The following is a 16,871-nucleotide window of genomic DNA, read 5'->3' on the forward strand; positions in this document are numbered from 1 at the left end:
CAAACTGCAGCCCACCAGAAGAAGGTGAATAAGCCTCCTGATCTGGTAGCCAGCCCAGGATTGCAAAAAGGTCAGGGGAGTTGAGAAACTTCCGGAAGAACCACAAGATATGGCTGGTGGACCCAAAGTCAGCAGATCTGATGTAGTACTTTAGACTGAGTTTTAAAATAGCATTTCCAGTTCAGTCAGAGAGCAATAGCGATGTATAGCGATATATAGTGTGGCTGTGTGCCCCCACTTTATAGAGGGCAGACCTTTATCTGAAGGAGTCCTTTGTTTGTTACACTCTGTTTGATAAAACTAAACAGTGGTTGCTAACCCCAGTTTGGGGGCCTGATTTGGTCTCCTAAGCAACTCCACCTGGTTGGCCACTGTGAGAACAGGATGCTGGACTAGATGGGCCACTGGCCTGATCCAGCAAGCTCTTCTTATGTTCTTATGTTCCACCTCCTAGGCGCCCCATAGATTTTGGCAGCAATGTCAAAGTAGACAAGGGATGGGGAAGAAATTAGATTCAGTTCACACTGAAAGCCAATTTAACAAATTTGCACTTTCTGAAGCAGTATAAGATCCTAAACAGCCATCCTTCAAAATTTGCACTTACCTGAATTTTGCAGTGCCATTCTCCAACCAAGTAACGTTTACAAAAATGTATATATTAGAATAAACTGCTTGCAAAAAAAAGTGCACATTAGTCATAAATATATTTATTAGGAGAAATATTGACTAAAATGCTGAAGAATTTTCATGAGTTTTTCTTTAAAAAAATTGCAAATTGCTGCAGAAATGTGAAAAACCTGATTAGAAAAAATGAGAAACTAAGAGAACCAAAATTGACAGATTATTTTATCCATAAAGCAGACACAGCACTAATTAAAAGTAGGCCAGATGATCCCAGTGCCCTGATAGAGATGCAAAATGCCCCCTCTATGGTCATTGGGACTGATCATTTGAGCAGAACGGAGGGTGATGATTCCCACTTCTCAGGTGATCTTCATGGATCAGCTGAGGTGGAGGGCTGTGTGTGTATGTGCACATGTGAGAGTGTGCAGTGGCCACACCCACCACTGGCATGCGGGGCCCTTGTGAAGTTGGCCATAGGTGAAAGCAGCCCTTGGGCCAAAAAGGGTTAGCCATCCCTGATTTAAAGATAAAAGAACCCAAAGAAAGGAGCCTCGGGGGTCTTGAAATTGCCCATCAACAAAGCAGACGGAGTCCAGAAAGAAAGTAAACTGATCATACGTCACTGATAGCATATAACAGGTGTGGGGTTCCTTTGGCCCTCCAGATGTTGCTGAACCACACCATCCCTGGCCACTGGCCATGCTTGCTGGGGCTGATAGGAGTTGTAGTTTTGCAACATGTGGAGGGTCACAGGTTCCCCACACCAGGCATATGATATGAGGAGGAAAAAAATCCAGGGAGGTTTGCCTTTCTTACGAGACCTACACAGGGAAAAACGCCTTCAGAACTACTCTTCCCTCCAACTCCAACTGTCAAATCTCAACTGTCTTCTTCACTGACAGCTAACCCTCAACTGACCAGAACCTCCAGCCCATCAGAGTGTGCCATTAGCCAGAACAATAACAGAATTAACCCCTTAAGCTACTGACTGAATGGTCTCTGCTGTTGTACTTCCAATACAGTGAATACCCAGACAGCAGACTGAATGGGCATACAAGTCATCTGGTCATAATCTTCCCTGCTAGGGTGAATTATTTTGCATTTCTGTTTAAATTCCAGGCATTATTTCTAAATTTCATACATACATATTTCATTCATACATATAAGTTGACATATGCAGATATTATGCAAATGTGTCTTTTTGGGGGTGATGCTCATGAGATCATCCCAAATATGTGCAGACTTGACCATGCTCAGGAATCTAAACTATCCCTTTTTAAAGCTGTTTTTAAGTTATTTAACATCATGAGGCCATGAGGTCCACAGGCTGATTATGTTCCAAACAGCTGCAATTGTTTGTGTCTACTTATTTGTATTTCTTTCCTGCCCGCTCCTACAGTTTTGAGAGCAACACATCTTCATCACATCCCCTCAAGACAGGATTATTGAGGCAAGGTACCTTCCATTCCCCAGTGTTCATGCATGGAAAAGTGCCATGCAATCGATTAACAAACTTGCCAAGAAGAGTTTTCTAATCTTATAGTGTTCCATGATATTCCCGATTTCTATGTATGGATGTGAAAGTTGGACAGTGAAAAAAGCTGATAACAGAAAAATCAACTCATTTGAAATGTGGTGTTGGAGGAGAGCTTTGAGCCTACCATGGACTGCTAAAAAGACAAATAATTGGGTGTTAGAACAAATTAAACCAGAACTATCACTAGAAGTTAAAATGATGAAACTGAGGTTATTATACTTTGGACACATAATGAGAAGACATGATTCACTAGAAAAGACCATAATGCTGGGGAAAACAGAAGGGAGTAGAAAAAGAGGAAGGCCAAACAAGAGATGGATTGATTCCATAAAGCAAGCCACAAACCTGAATTTACAAGACCTGAAAAGGGTGGTTCATGACAGATGCTCTTGGAGGTCGCTGATTCATAGGGTCGCCATAAGTCGTAATTGACTTGAAGGCACATAACAACAATAGTGTTCCTAACAGCAACACTGCAGACGTGTCTCCTTTGCAAAATCTCAACACAACTTTCACCAAAAAAAGATGTATTTGGTGAGGATGGGACACATGAATACTAAAAAGCCCCCTTGTGTTCCATGCCTGACGACAATGTAAAATTCATTGTGAACATATTTTTCTTATTAAACAACAAAAAGGGGACCAAAAATACAATTCTAATTTACAAAAACGGGGGAAGCATGAGTTAGATAGAATATTATAGCTCTAAAGTACATATACTTCCTAGTGACCATTCATTCGCTGTATTAATAATAATTAATTAATTCACAAACTTGGGTGGATTTCCAGCACATGTTGGTTAGGAAATTTGATTCTGTTTTTATTATTAATTATTATTATTTTATGTTCCTGACAGCTTGCTAAATATTATTTAACCACCTTAGAAACTTGACACAAATAGGAGTCCTTACCAAAAAAGAGGCTGCGCTAATGGTGGACAAGACAGAAAGTACAATAATTATAACTGCTTGTGCAAACATTTATGCGATATGGAGAGTTGTTTGTGTGGAATTAATACACCATGCAAAGCGTTACGCTTTCCAGGGTTTCTAAAAGAAATAATCTTTTTTTAAAAAGTATTTCTTGGAATGAATCAGACAGGATATGATTACGATGATGAGCTTTCTCCATTTATATTGTGCCGTTGTTGTACACGGCGTTCTCCAGAGTGACCCAGCCAAAAATATAGGTTAGGTCACTGCCCTGAGGAGCTTTCCATCTAAATTTTATTAGAGGTGGAGACAAAAGTCAGAAGGGACAAATGTGAGTGAGTTCAATTGCATATGCTTTCGAAGATCAAGGGCTGAAGCAAAAAGTTTCACCCAGAGAGGTGGGTCTTAATATGAGGAGGGATCTGAAGGAAAGGGGGAAGGCAACACCATACAGCTGTTCCAAGAGGGTGTTCAAGGCCCATGGGGTAGCAAGGGACAGTGGGAAGATTCAAGGACACTGGAGATTTTAGGACCATTGAAGGAAGTAGCATTTATTTATTTAATCACCTTATACCCCAGCTTTTAGGAAAATTTTCCTTACAAGGCGGCTTACAAAATTAATTTTATATATGTATATATATCGGAACAACATGTTTCAGACAAAACCCACAACAATCCAAAACAGCCAGCGATAAATATAAAGTTTTAAACAACACAGTACAATAAAAGCCTAAAATCACAGTACAGAAGAGTACAACAGCAGCCCAATTAAGTTTAAAGTTATGAAAAGGCTACAATAAACAAGGTTGTTGCATTTTAACATTGGAGCTGGAGGAGTGAAGGTCTCAGAAAGGAGTACAGAAAGGGAAACAGAAGATGAGAGGCAAGGTGAGGGAGGAAAGTCAGAACGGTCCAATGGCAGCAAGGCCTCTTGAAAGCACTGCAGGGGGAACTAGGCCTCCCTCTGTGATATTTGGTTGGCGATGCCTATCCAGTCAACCACTGTGCCACTTCAGGCTGCAGGTGTGTTGTCATCATCATCAATTTATTTTTTTTAATATCCCTTCCATTTAAAAAGGACAGCTTACAACACATTTAATACAACATCAACATCTCAATACAGTAGCACACTAACCCAAACACCCTTTTGGGTGCTAATGGTGGTATGCGATTGGTCAAAGATCTTCCACCAACGAGAACTGCCAGCCTCCACCAGTCTCAACGTGCAGTTGGGTGTAAGTGTCACTGGTAGGGTTCTCAGTGCAGTTGTAATGTTGAGTGGTATGGACATAGGTATGGAACGATCGCTCTGCCAGGATAAACCCAGTGCCTGGTCAAAACAAATACAATTGTCACAAACCTTCGCCATTATCTGGTTTATATTGATCTGACTGTGGTGTCGTTTTATTGTAATGCTGATTTTACAACTGTTTTATATCAGACCGGGTCAGAACGTCTGTTTGAAGTGGTTTTGCAATTGTGGTTTGGAGGGAGCATACATTTTGCTATAACCATAGTCTGCCCAATTGGATATCGCAGCAAAACATGCAAAACAGGAAATGAGGGAGGGAACTGGCACACATGAGAGGGGGGGGAGGAAGCATGTGAGCCCACAGGACATTTCTAATGGACAAACCATAGCTGGGCCATGTCATCTGACCAAAGCCATAGTTCGGAGCCACAGTTCTTGGATCTGTTACATCACTTTGACCACTCTTGTGGGAAGAGCATAAAGGAATTATGAAATGACAAATTCTCCTTAAAAGATTGTAAAAAAAGAAAACAAGAAAGGAAAAAGGAGAAAGGTCAAGAGAATGGAGAGGAAGCAGGCAACATTAGACTTCAGTCCACAGCAATCATGCACAATACGGTACTTCTTAAACAAAGTTGATTATTTTGCATGCAAAAACAAGGACACAGTTCATCACATATTCTGCTACTGAAATCTATGCAAGAAGATGACCCCATCTGCTTCTTACCCAGTGGTCCATCAGTTTTTGACCTCCACTTCCAGCCCCCATTAACCCTGTGAGGTAGGTTAGCTTGAGAGAGAGTGACTGGTCGAAGGTCACTTGGTGAACTTTATAAGTGAATGGGATTTGAACCTGAGACTCCCAGTCTTAGTCCAATGCTCTAACCAGAGATAACCCACATGGTGCTCCTCCAGGTGTTACTGACTCCGAATCCCATCAGCCCCAGCCAGCATGGCTTATGGCCAGGGGTGACAGGAAGATGTAGTTGATTTCCAAGCCTGTCTGAGTTTTTATCTGTCTTTATGTGATTGGCTGAGATTTTATACTGAAGGATATGGATGGATATGTGATTGGAGGATCCTTAGCAGAATGGTGTCATGTTATTTTAAATTTCATTATTAATATACAGTATTGTGTTTTATTTCTATTTTGCACATTGCTTTCTGGGTTTTTTTAAATATAAGACAATTAAGACATTTTCTAAATAAACACAGAGTAAACACTTGTGAGGAATAGCAGCACCTATTTTCTGGAACTCCTTGCCTATTAATATTACCTTCTGTACCACTGTACTTTTTTCAATGCCAGCTAAACACTTTGGATTTTGTTTTGTTTTTTGCAAGCCTACCTAGAAATATAATCTTATTATGTATATTTTTGTTTGTAAAACTGTTGGTTTTAATCTATATTTTGGTGGTTTTGTTATGTCTACTGTTCTTAATGTCTGTTTTTATCGCTATTATTTTAAACAAACATTTTATGCTATTATGAGTAAACTGCTTAGAGGGTTGTTCCTTTTTTTAATTAAGCAGTATATAAATCTTGCTAAATAGAGCAGCTCTAATTACTCAAAAGGTGAGGTCTAACAGACTCAGAGAGAGACCTACGTGTACTGAGCATGTGCCCTAGATCATGGTTCCCAGATCTTCCAGCTCAATGGCCAATGAGTCAACAGGAAAGAGGTTCCTCGCAGACAGGAAGCTGGCTAACCATAGAGCTCTGTCTCACACACAAGAATAACCCTCCTGTTCTTACGACAGTTGCTCTAATAATGGAGGAGTTGAACTGTAGAAGTACACTTTGCAAAACAGGCCTTTGATACTACTTAACGGGAAAGTCCAATTAAACCAACCACTAGGCATCATTTTTGTTTTCTTTCCTGCTGAGAAAGAGGTGACAGGGTGGGGGTGAAGCTCTCCACCGATCAAACGAAAAGGTTCTGTTTTCAATCGTTCTGTTTACTGTCAGACTTGGATAAGTGCTCTAGATGAGCTGCATTTGCAATCAGAATCCATACTTAATTTAACTTGCATTTCATTTCGGCAGGACGCATCTTAACTTGGAGGATTTATAAAATAAAGATGATTGCCCCTGCAATCAGTTGGTGTGAAGGGGCTGGGAATTAAGCAGGGCCGCATAGCAACTAAATGACACTACTCTGGTGGCCTCCCATGGCTTGTGGGGAGATGGTGTCATTTTGTCTTCTAAATCTACAGGAAAATATATCACTCTTTCTATAGATGCAGGCCTAGAAATAGGTGGAAGAGGTGAGGATTCAACAGTCCTTGCCACAGTCAAGTCAGATGCGTGCATTCATTAACCTATATCTCTATTTGCAAAGGCAGCTTCAGTTAAACTCTTCCTGCTGTTTTTATGGTCATACAGAAATGAATGAAGGATTAAAGTGAAGAACAGAACATATAGATTGCAAAAAACTAGTGGATTTCCCTATCAATAGATACTCAATCAGATAAACATAGCTGTTTTGGAATGTTTATGAATATTCCAACTGCCAAGATCAGGGCTGATGCCAGAGGGCAGCCAAGTGGGGCCCTGGCCAAGGGCCCCTGCAGCCGAGAAGGGTCCCTCCTTAGGGTGGGAGGGTAGCACTCCCATTTCACGATCCGTGGCAGTGTCGGCTCCTGACCCTGCCACATCACAGAGAGAGAGAGTTCCCAACCCCCCCCCATACAGACTGCGCCGGCATGCGACACCTGTCCGCATGCCCTACTTACCTCTCCCATTGCCATGAATGCTGTACTGTGAGCACATACCTGCCATCAACCCAGATGGCGGCAGAAGGTTCTCTATGGGGCTGATACCCCTACCACCATCTTGGCTGATGGCAGGGATCTGCGAGAGGTAGGTGGGGCGTACAGGCAGGTGCCGTGGGCTTGGGGCAGGCTGGTGCCCAAGGGCCCAGTCATGCCTGGCACCGGCTCTGGCCAAAATACTCTCAAAAAATGCCGGGACCTCACTTTGCTCTTTGGTGGGACAGGCTGCAGAGAAGACAGGTGTAAGCACTACTATCAAGGTATATATTTACAAAAATACTTGCATACTGCAATTTCATTTCAAAAAATCAAAGAACACAAAATAAAAACACAAAAAAATTAAAACAGTTCACAAACTAAGTGTTTATCTTAATAACACAACAACAGTCAACTGTTGGATGGAAGGAGATGTGGGATGAACTTGTTGTAAAGGGATCATAGCTAATTAGGCCCTACTCAGACCATGACTCAGCATGTGGCTCCTACCCTTTGGAATTCGCTCCTCTTAAATATTAACGGGCGCCATCTCTGTTATCTTTTCAGCACCTACTGAACACCCTCTTTCAACAAGCCTTTACGTAGAGACCTTACCCCAGTCTGCATCTGTTTTGGAACTGCTTTTTAAGATTTTTTGTTGTCGTCGTTATATGCCTTCAAGTCAATTATGACTTATGGTGGCTTTTTTTTTTTTAAAGATGTTTTTAAGATGCTTTGTTTTTAAGATGTTTTAAGATGTTTTTAGTGTTTTGTCCTTTGTTTGCCGCCTGGGCTCCTTCTGGTAGGAAGGGCGGGATAGCAATTTAATAACTCACTAATGTCTTCAAACAATAACAGCAACAAAAACACTACTTCCACTTGATTTGGGGGTTTCAGCTGAAGTTCATGGCCTTGGCCATTGTAGCGGTCTGCTGGAAACCTACCTGAAAACAATTTAACTGTGAGTTTCAAAAGGCATTTTCTTCTAGATCCAAGAAAATTGATCGTGCCCCCTCTATGAAAAAGTTTCCCAACCCTAGGTTTCAATTAACTGAACACAGGCATGCAGGCACTGACACCAAAACGCCACTAAATATTCTGTTGGCCCTTGAAGCCCATCCTTCAGAACCACAATATGCTACACACCTTCCAGAGGCGTGCTGGGACCATTCCATCTCACTGATGCGTGAATCTAGGACTGGCAGGTGTGCAATAGTCTTTGGTCCAACTAGCTGGAATCCTTCCCAAGCGAGATGGAATCCTTATAAGCATTTTGCATGAGGGTGATCGCCAGGAAGTGACAGCTATAATTTAAGTTTATGCCCGAAACTTTCATTGTAATGCTTTTTTCACACTCGCATATAAAAATAGCCTTCAGTAGCCAAAATTCTTCCTGGTTGATGTTGAGCTGGGTGGAAATCTCTTCAGGGTGTAGGGAAAGAATTACCGTTGGTGTGTCTGTAGCATTTTTATGTGCATGTGTTTGTGTGTGTGCATGCGCTGGTGGAGAGCAGCATCCTAATTTTAAGTTTAGCTAAGAGCAAGTAGATACTTTTGCCTTCCCACTAGAAGATGATTCTTAGAACACAGTCCACGGTGGGACCCTTGGAGGTTTCTCATGCAATATTTTATAGCTAGATACAGATATGCACATCTGCATTCTACAGGCATGCACTATTCTATTGCCTAGTGCAGAGATGTCATTAAACTCTTGTAAACAAACTTCTTGTCATCCCTGAACACTGGCCCTGCGCACTGAGGCTGATGGGAGTTGGAATCCAACATCTGGAGGGCACCATGTTGGCTACCCTTGGGCTAAACAGTTACATGAACCAATTTAAACTCTTAATCAACTAAAATGGTACTCCCAATTAATGGGGTAGATTTTTTTAGTATCATTTTAAATATATATATTCATAAGCACTGCAGAGGGAAGCACCCTCTTAAGAGGCCTTCCTCTGTAAGCATCAGTGAGACCCCTGTGTCTTCATGTCACCAGGTTCGTTATACATTTCCCAAAGCTTGTAAGTAATTAGTTACAAAAAATGAATTACTTGTAATTAATTACTTTTTTGAGGAACAGTGGGTAATTCCTTTACATTTTGATTGTAATAGAACGAGGAATAATTTTGTTCCTTTTGAGGAGTAATTGTAATGTTTACAGCATTACTTTTGGGCATTATTATTTATTTTTATTTATTTATTTATTACATTTATATACCGCCCCATAGCCAAAGATCTCTGGGTGGTTTACAGCAATTAATTGGGATTTACAGCAATTAATTACTGGGGAGGGGAGCAGGATGTTCCTCTGATTTGTGGATGAAAATCATGTGCCTCAAACTGGGCTTCTGTGCAGCATTGCTCTTCGCTCATGCTCTGTGGGTGGGTAGGAGGCGACAAGGGAGAAGGTGGAGAGAGAGAGACAGGGGAAACAATTGTTTTTAAAAAAGGACAGTGATGGAAAAAAAATGAGTGGAGGGAGAAAGGAGCCAGAGGGCAAGAACGTGGAAAAGGGAGGAGGAGGCAGCAGCAGAATGGAGATAAAGAACTGAGAAGGTGAAAGAGGACAGTGTGTGTATGCTGTGTTTGCACTTGGCACACTGCTTCCCCACCCACCCCCGGTTACTTTCCTGCATTTGCAGTGTTATAACGTTTTTGCATCTGAGGGGAAAATGTTTGCTTGGGTGGGTGTCCCTTAGCTGGTGGCAGGGCAGGGTCTGGGAGGTGGTTAAGTGAGAAAGATTATGCTGTCTGTCTGAGGGGGGGGGTTGCACTTGGTTTGATATGCAAAGATCTGAGCAGTGGCCTCTGCCTCCCTTCCCACCTTCCTTATCAGCGTAGAGACCACCACTGCTATCTTATGGACAAAAAATTATTCTACTATCCCCTGTGTGTGTCTTTATTTTTAAGTTGTTTTAGGCGACTTAGGTGTGCAGCAGCCAAGGCCAGGACCTTGTAGGCACTCTAATTTTTTTTAAAGCAACTTAAGTGCAATTGTAGTAATTAGTTTTGAGTAACGGTAAAGTAATCAATTCCTTTCAGAACAATTGTAATTGTAATGGTAATTTGTTCCTTTCTGGGACCATGTAACAGTAATTGTAATTTATTCCTTTTTAAAAGTAATCTTCCAAGCTCTGACATTCCTACACATTTTACTAAAGAATGGAAATGTAGATAAAGGTTCCCAAGATGTCAGAAAACTTTGCCGTTTCCTGGACTCTGGCCAATTTCACTTTCAGTTTCTTATACCTGCAATGCCCTCCTAACACACCTACACACCCCTTCCTCCACATCACAGGAACATAGGAAGCTGCTTTATACCGAGTGATAATAGTAGTCTATCTAGCTCAGTAATGTCTACATTGACAGGTAGCATCTCTCCAGGGTTTTAGGCAGGGAGTCTCTTCCAGCCCTGCGTGGTGATGCCAGGAAATGAATCTGGGACCTTCTGCAAGCAAAGAGATGCTCTGCTACTGAACGATGGCCCTTCCACAAGTCCCCACTTCTTCCATAAAGCTTTGGCTTATGCTCTTGGCCTTCAAGCCCACAGGAACATATGAAATTGCCATACACCGTTGGCCCCATCTAGCTCAGTATTCTCCAGTGGCTCTCCAGGGTTTCAGGTAGGAGTTTCTCCCAACTCTACCTGGAGATGCTAGAGACTGGACCTGGGGTGTTTTGCATGCAAATATTTATTTATTTATTTACTACATTTATATGCCGCCCCATAGCCAAAGCTCTCTGGGCGGTTTACAGCAATTAAAAACAATAAAAACAAATATACAAATTTTAAAACACAAAAACAATTTAAAAACACAATTTTAAAAAAATTAAAAACAATTTAAAAACACATGCTAAAATGCCTGGGAGAAGAGGAAAGTCTTGACCTGGCACCAAAAAGATAACAGTGTTGGTGCCAGGTGCACCTCATCAGACAGATCATTCCGTAAATTGGGGGCCACCACTGAGAAGGCCCTCTTCCTTGTTGCCAGACTCCGAGCTTCCCTCTGAGTAGGCACCCGGAGGAGGGCCTTAGATGTGGAGCATAGCGTATGGGTGGGTTCATGTCGGGAGAGGTGGTCCATCAGGTATTGTGGTCCTAAGCCGTGTAAGGCTTTATAGGTTAATTCCAGCACCTTGAATCGGGCTCGGAAACACACAGGTAGCCAATGCAAGCGGGCCAGAATCGGTTTTATTTGTTCGAACCGTCTGGACGCTGTTACCAATCTGGCTGATGCATTTTGCACAAGCTGCAGTTTCCGAACCGTCTTCAAAGGCAGCCCCATGTAGGGTGCATTGCAGTAATCTAACTTGTAGGTTACCAGAGCATGGACAACTGAAGACAGGTTATCCCTGTCCAGATAGGGGCATAGCTGGGCCACCAACCGAAGTTGGTAGATGGCACTCCGTGCCACCAAGGCTACCTGAGCCTCAAGTGACAGAGATGGTTCTAGGAGAACCCCCAAGCTACTATGGCCCTTCCCCATGGGGGGGGAAATGAGTCTATGTGTAACACACATTTTGCTCACACTCTCCTCTCGTTATCCAACTTCTCCCTGCCCTTCTCACTCTCTTGTGTTGTTTGCACCACTCTAGGACTTCATACACACATTTAAAGCACATGACATCCTCCAAAGAATCTTGGGAAATGTAGTTGGTTGAAGGTGTTGGGAATTGTAGCTCTGGTGAGGAGTACAGTTCCCAGGAGTCTTTGGGGGAAGAGATGTGCTTTTAAATCTGTGGAGGACATACACAGCCTTAAACAGCAAAGTCCTGGGAGGAAAAAAACCTGATTCAAGCGTTATGTACTTTGACGGAGCATTTATCAACAGCCCCTCACATTACAGTGCAGAGAACGGCAGGAGGCCTTGCTTTTTTCTCGAGCTTTGAGGAAATTCTCCGTCTACAGCAACATACACCTGTCCTTCCCCCCCTCAACCTCCCTCTCCCTTGAAGAATGACCTGCAGCAGATTAGCAGGGGTATAATAAGGGCTCCAAACCTGGGCAAGGCTGACACCAAGCCATCGTTTCTCAGGCCTGCTGGGAGACGCTAAAGCCATCTGAAGTGTGGCTTCCCAGTTTTTCAGCTGCTCATCGGCAACAATGGCTGAAAAGCTGGGCCAGTTCCAAGGGTAGACAAGGCCCATATGTTTAGACGCTGGTCCTGGCAGGAAGCCTGAGTAAACAGACTTCACACAGGAGAGATCCATTATGAGATGTATCTTCAGGCCACAACGATATGCCATGGCGAGCACTGCAACCTCAGGCCTCAACTAGTAGTCACTGCGGCTATTCCCTCACCACACACAGAGAGAGGGGAATGAGGGGGTTGTGCAGTTCTGCGTAATTACCCTCATCCGGATTCCAGGAGCAAGCAGTTTGTCCGAAGCTGCCGTTCTGACACAGAGCAAAATGCGGGAGGGAGGTGAATCTCAAGTCTAGCAGAATACCTATTACCAAGAGCAGCTAACCCAGTGTTTTTAGGTGTATAATTGAATCTTAAGCGTGTACCCATCAGCCTATAATGTCTGAATGTCACACACATGTTTATACATTAATAGTTTTCTTAGATTTCTAACCTGCCTTCCTTCTGTCATAGAACCCAAGGTAATCCAACTCATCCAGACACTGACCAGACCCAGACCTGTTTTAGTCAGGGGGCTTTTATCTTTTTCTTTTTTTGCAGACACCAAGGTTATGGAATTCCCTCCCTGGGGAAATCCAGCAGACCCCTTCTCTTTGTGTGCTAAGGTATGCCTGGAAAACGTTTTTATTGAAATGGAAATGGCCTACCTTCAAGTTGATCCCGACTTATGGCGACCCTATGAATAGGGTAAGCGGTATTCATGGTAAGCGGTATTCAGAGGGGGTTTACAATTGCCTTCCTCTGAGGCTGAAAGGCAGTGACTGGCCCAAGATCACCCAGTGAGCTTCACGGCTGTGTGGGGATTCGAACCCTGGTCTCCCAGGTCGTAGTCCAACACTCTAACCACTACACCACACTGGCTCTCTAAACATTTCCAGATACTATGATTATGGAATTCCCGCCCTGGGGAAATCCAGCAGACCCCTTCTCTTTGTGTGCTAAGGCATGCTTGGAAAATTCTTTTATTAAGGTGTGTCTTTGATCAGTTAGTTTATTATGGGCATGGTTATTCAGAGGGGTTTTTTTTAGCTGTGCCATTTTATGCTATTTTATTGCTTCATCTTATTATTTGATGTTTGTACTGTTCTTAAAATCTTTTATAAGCCGACCTGGAAGATGTTATCCTAATAGATGGGATATAAATCTGTTAAATAAATAAATAAATGGAATTAAAAATTAAAACAAGGGTGTAGAAAAAGGGAGGGAGGGGGGATGTCAATTGTCAAGGAATGCAACCAGCCCTCAGACCAGTTTTTTTTCTTCAGAAAAGCATCATGAGCAACCTTTACCAATATCACACCCTCCATGTTGTATGATTTATGGGCATGGCGTGAAGGTACAGGAGACCACCACTTTGCTAAAGCTAAGGAGGTCTGAGTCTGGGCAGCACCTGGATGAGAGACTACCTCGGAACCACAAGTATGCTGCCTTGAGTTCCCTGAAGAAAGAAAGGCTGGATACAAAAGTAAAGGCAAAATAAATTACTCCTGCCATTGTCATAGTGTGTAGCACCAGCTACAGTTCAAATACCTGGCATAAAAACAGTCCCTACACCAGCACCAGCTCTCCCAGGAGGTGGCTGAGACAGGCAAGAGCAACGGAAATGTCATGTGGTTAAACCACGCGCATGGTCAAACTATGGAATTTGCTTCCACAAAATATAGTGATGGCCACCAACTTGGTTGGCTTTAAAAGAGGATTAGAGAAACTTGTGGTGGTTACATCATGGCTACTAGCCATGATAGCTATGTTCTACCCCTAACACTGATGGCAGTATGTCTCTTGATTACTAGTTGCTAGGGTCACAAGTGGGAAGATGGCTGTTGCTTGTGGGCTTCCTGTAGGCTTCTGACTGCCCATTGTGGGAAAAGGATGCTGGACTAGATGGACCTGAGGTCTGATCCAGCACAACTGTTCTTATGTTCTTGGGAGGTCACGGGAACTGTCACCCAGAACTGTTTCATTCACCTATATTGGACTACTCATCACTGCAGGACTCTTCTTCTTGTGTTTTTAGGATGCCCAAAGATGATGGACTACCTCCTACCCTAAAGGTAAGTGAGTAGATTTAAGTTTCCCAGGCATTCTCCTCTTCCTCCATCTCAACTACAAAACTTTCATCTGAAATTTAATATTTGTGGTTGGCCTTTAAAATCTAACATTGGGTTCAGCAACTGGCCCCCCAAAAAATGAACCTGTCCTACAAAAGAGGAAAACATGTTCCCTAGTTCAAATAGTGAGTATGTTTATCTTAAAATAAGAATGGTGGCAATAATGATAATAATAATGATAATAACATCAGTGCGTGGCCATGTGAAGGAGAATTTGTGGATGGAGAGACAGATGTCCGCATGGTAACCATTTGTCTCCCTGGTTCTTTTACATAAGCTCCTCTGCTGCTCTCCACTAAAATAAGGTAATAAAATCCCCTGCATCTTTCCCAAACAAACTGCAGCTCTAATTCCCTCTTTTTTCATTCATGAACAAGAAACTCAGTGGAAACGAGCAGCAAACATTTTTTTAAAAACACAACCCCATCTGGAAGCATCCCCCAAAAAGGAGTCATTTTCTCCAGCCCTTTCTGCCTTATCCTAAAAAGACCCATTGCTGGAATTCTTGTGTGCTTTACTGGAGACACAAGGAATCTCACTTTCTCCATTTCCAGAGCCTTATCAGGGCATGGTTTACGCTGAGGATTAGTTCCATTATCTAAGCAGGAGAATTCAGTTCATTCACAACCTCTCCTTCCAAATGCAGAAGAAGAAAGAAAAGGGGGGAAATATTCTGTCCATGCTATACTGAGTTGCACGTTTTAATTCATCTCTCCAAAAGGAATTTGGAACACGTAGGGCTTGTCCACACCAGTTTCCTGTGTGCGCGCAGCTGTTTGCATTCCCCTTTAATGTGCATCGTCCGCATGACATTACCCTCATACAACACCAATCTCGATGCTTTCCCCAATAAATTCAGGTTCACCTGATACTCCGGTAAGTTGGGAGAAATCGGGCTCCAAACCACTCCATTAAGGATCGCAGACTATTTGTTTTGGGGTGGGTGGATCAATCGTCACTTTCTGCTACTTGCTGCCCTTTCCATTCCCACTACTCCAGCCATGTTTTCATTTCTTTTCAGGCTATGCTCGTAACTATTTCCAGCATGCTCCCAAATAGAGGAATTTTTCTTTTCTTCTGATCCCTCGGATATGCACAACACAAAACTGCACAAGCAAACCACATAAAAAAAACCTGCACCAGATATACTGGGCAGCAATCTGAAAAGGATGTGCTGAGAATTTACAATTGCTTTCATTCCTTTTCCAGGATGCTAGTAAGGGTGTGTCAAGAGCGTAGCTTTTTATATTTCTTTTGATTCGTCAGATTTGCACAAAACCAGAAAACTGCACAAATTTACAATTGCCTGACTGTGTGCTTTTGCACACTTCCGGAGCAGGGATTTTTTTAAAAAAGGTATGCATGCAGTTATCTGTGTGTATGTGCTGTTAATACTTCATCAGCATAACACAATCAACAAATCAGAAGGCGGCATCAAACACAAAAGGGAATGCCTACTGGTATGATCAGGAAAGAATGAAGTTGCTCCCCATATACAAATTCAAATACATGCAGATGTGGACTACTCCCGTCTAATTTGAATGGAGACAATGAGGATTAACAGCTAAATAATGCTCAAATGCTGGACATGACCTGCGGAAAACATTTGCAAATAGTTGATTGGAAGGTTATCAGCACAGAGACCTTCTTTTTGCAAGCACCATGCACATAGATTGTGATTATATATTATTAACAACAGCAACAATTATTATTAATAATAACAACAATAATGTTAATATGTTGACAATAATAATAGCAATAATAAATAATAATAATATCGACAGCAGTAATAGCTATGTGCATGGTGCTCACAAAAAGATCTCTGTGCTGATAAGCTTATAATCAATACTTGGCATTATTTTCCTCTCATAACAACACAATGATCTAAATCTCCATGATAAATATTCTAAGGTCCTGCATTTTATTATTTATTTATTATTACATTTATATCTCACCTTATTCCAAGGAGCTCAAGGTGGGGCTCCCGATTTTATCCTCACAACAACCCTGTGAGGTAAGTTAGGCCGAGATAGAGTGACTGGCCCAAGGTAACCTTGTGAGCTTCATGGCCAAGTGGGGCTTTGAACCCCAGTCTCCCAGGACCCAGTCTGACACTATAACAAGTATACCACCATGGCTGACCAGTAACCTGTGGTTTCTCACAAGGATCCTATACAGGGCCGGTTCTAAAGGGCAGCCAGGTGGGGCACTGGCCCAACAGCCACTGGAGCTACAGGGGGCCCCTCAGCCGCCCTTCCACTCACCTTCCACAATCTGTGCCCCCCCCACCTACCTGTCTGCTGTCTTTTACCATTGCCCTTAACGAAGATGGCGGCCGCGGTTTCCCTAAGGTACTGAAGCCCCTGCCGCCATCTTAGTTGATGGCAGAGATGCACGCGCATAGCACGAACTCGTGCCATCAACAAAGATGGTGGAGGAGGCTTCATCCCCTTAGGGAAACCGCGGCCGCCATCTTCGTTAAGGGCAATGGTAAAAGACAGCAGACAGGTAGGT

This window comes from Rhineura floridana, chromosome 4, assembly GCF_030035675.1.
Source record: "Rhineura floridana isolate rRhiFlo1 chromosome 4, rRhiFlo1.hap2, whole genome shotgun sequence".
Classification (NCBI taxonomy): Eukaryota; Metazoa; Chordata; class Lepidosauria; order Squamata; family Rhineuridae; genus Rhineura; species Rhineura floridana.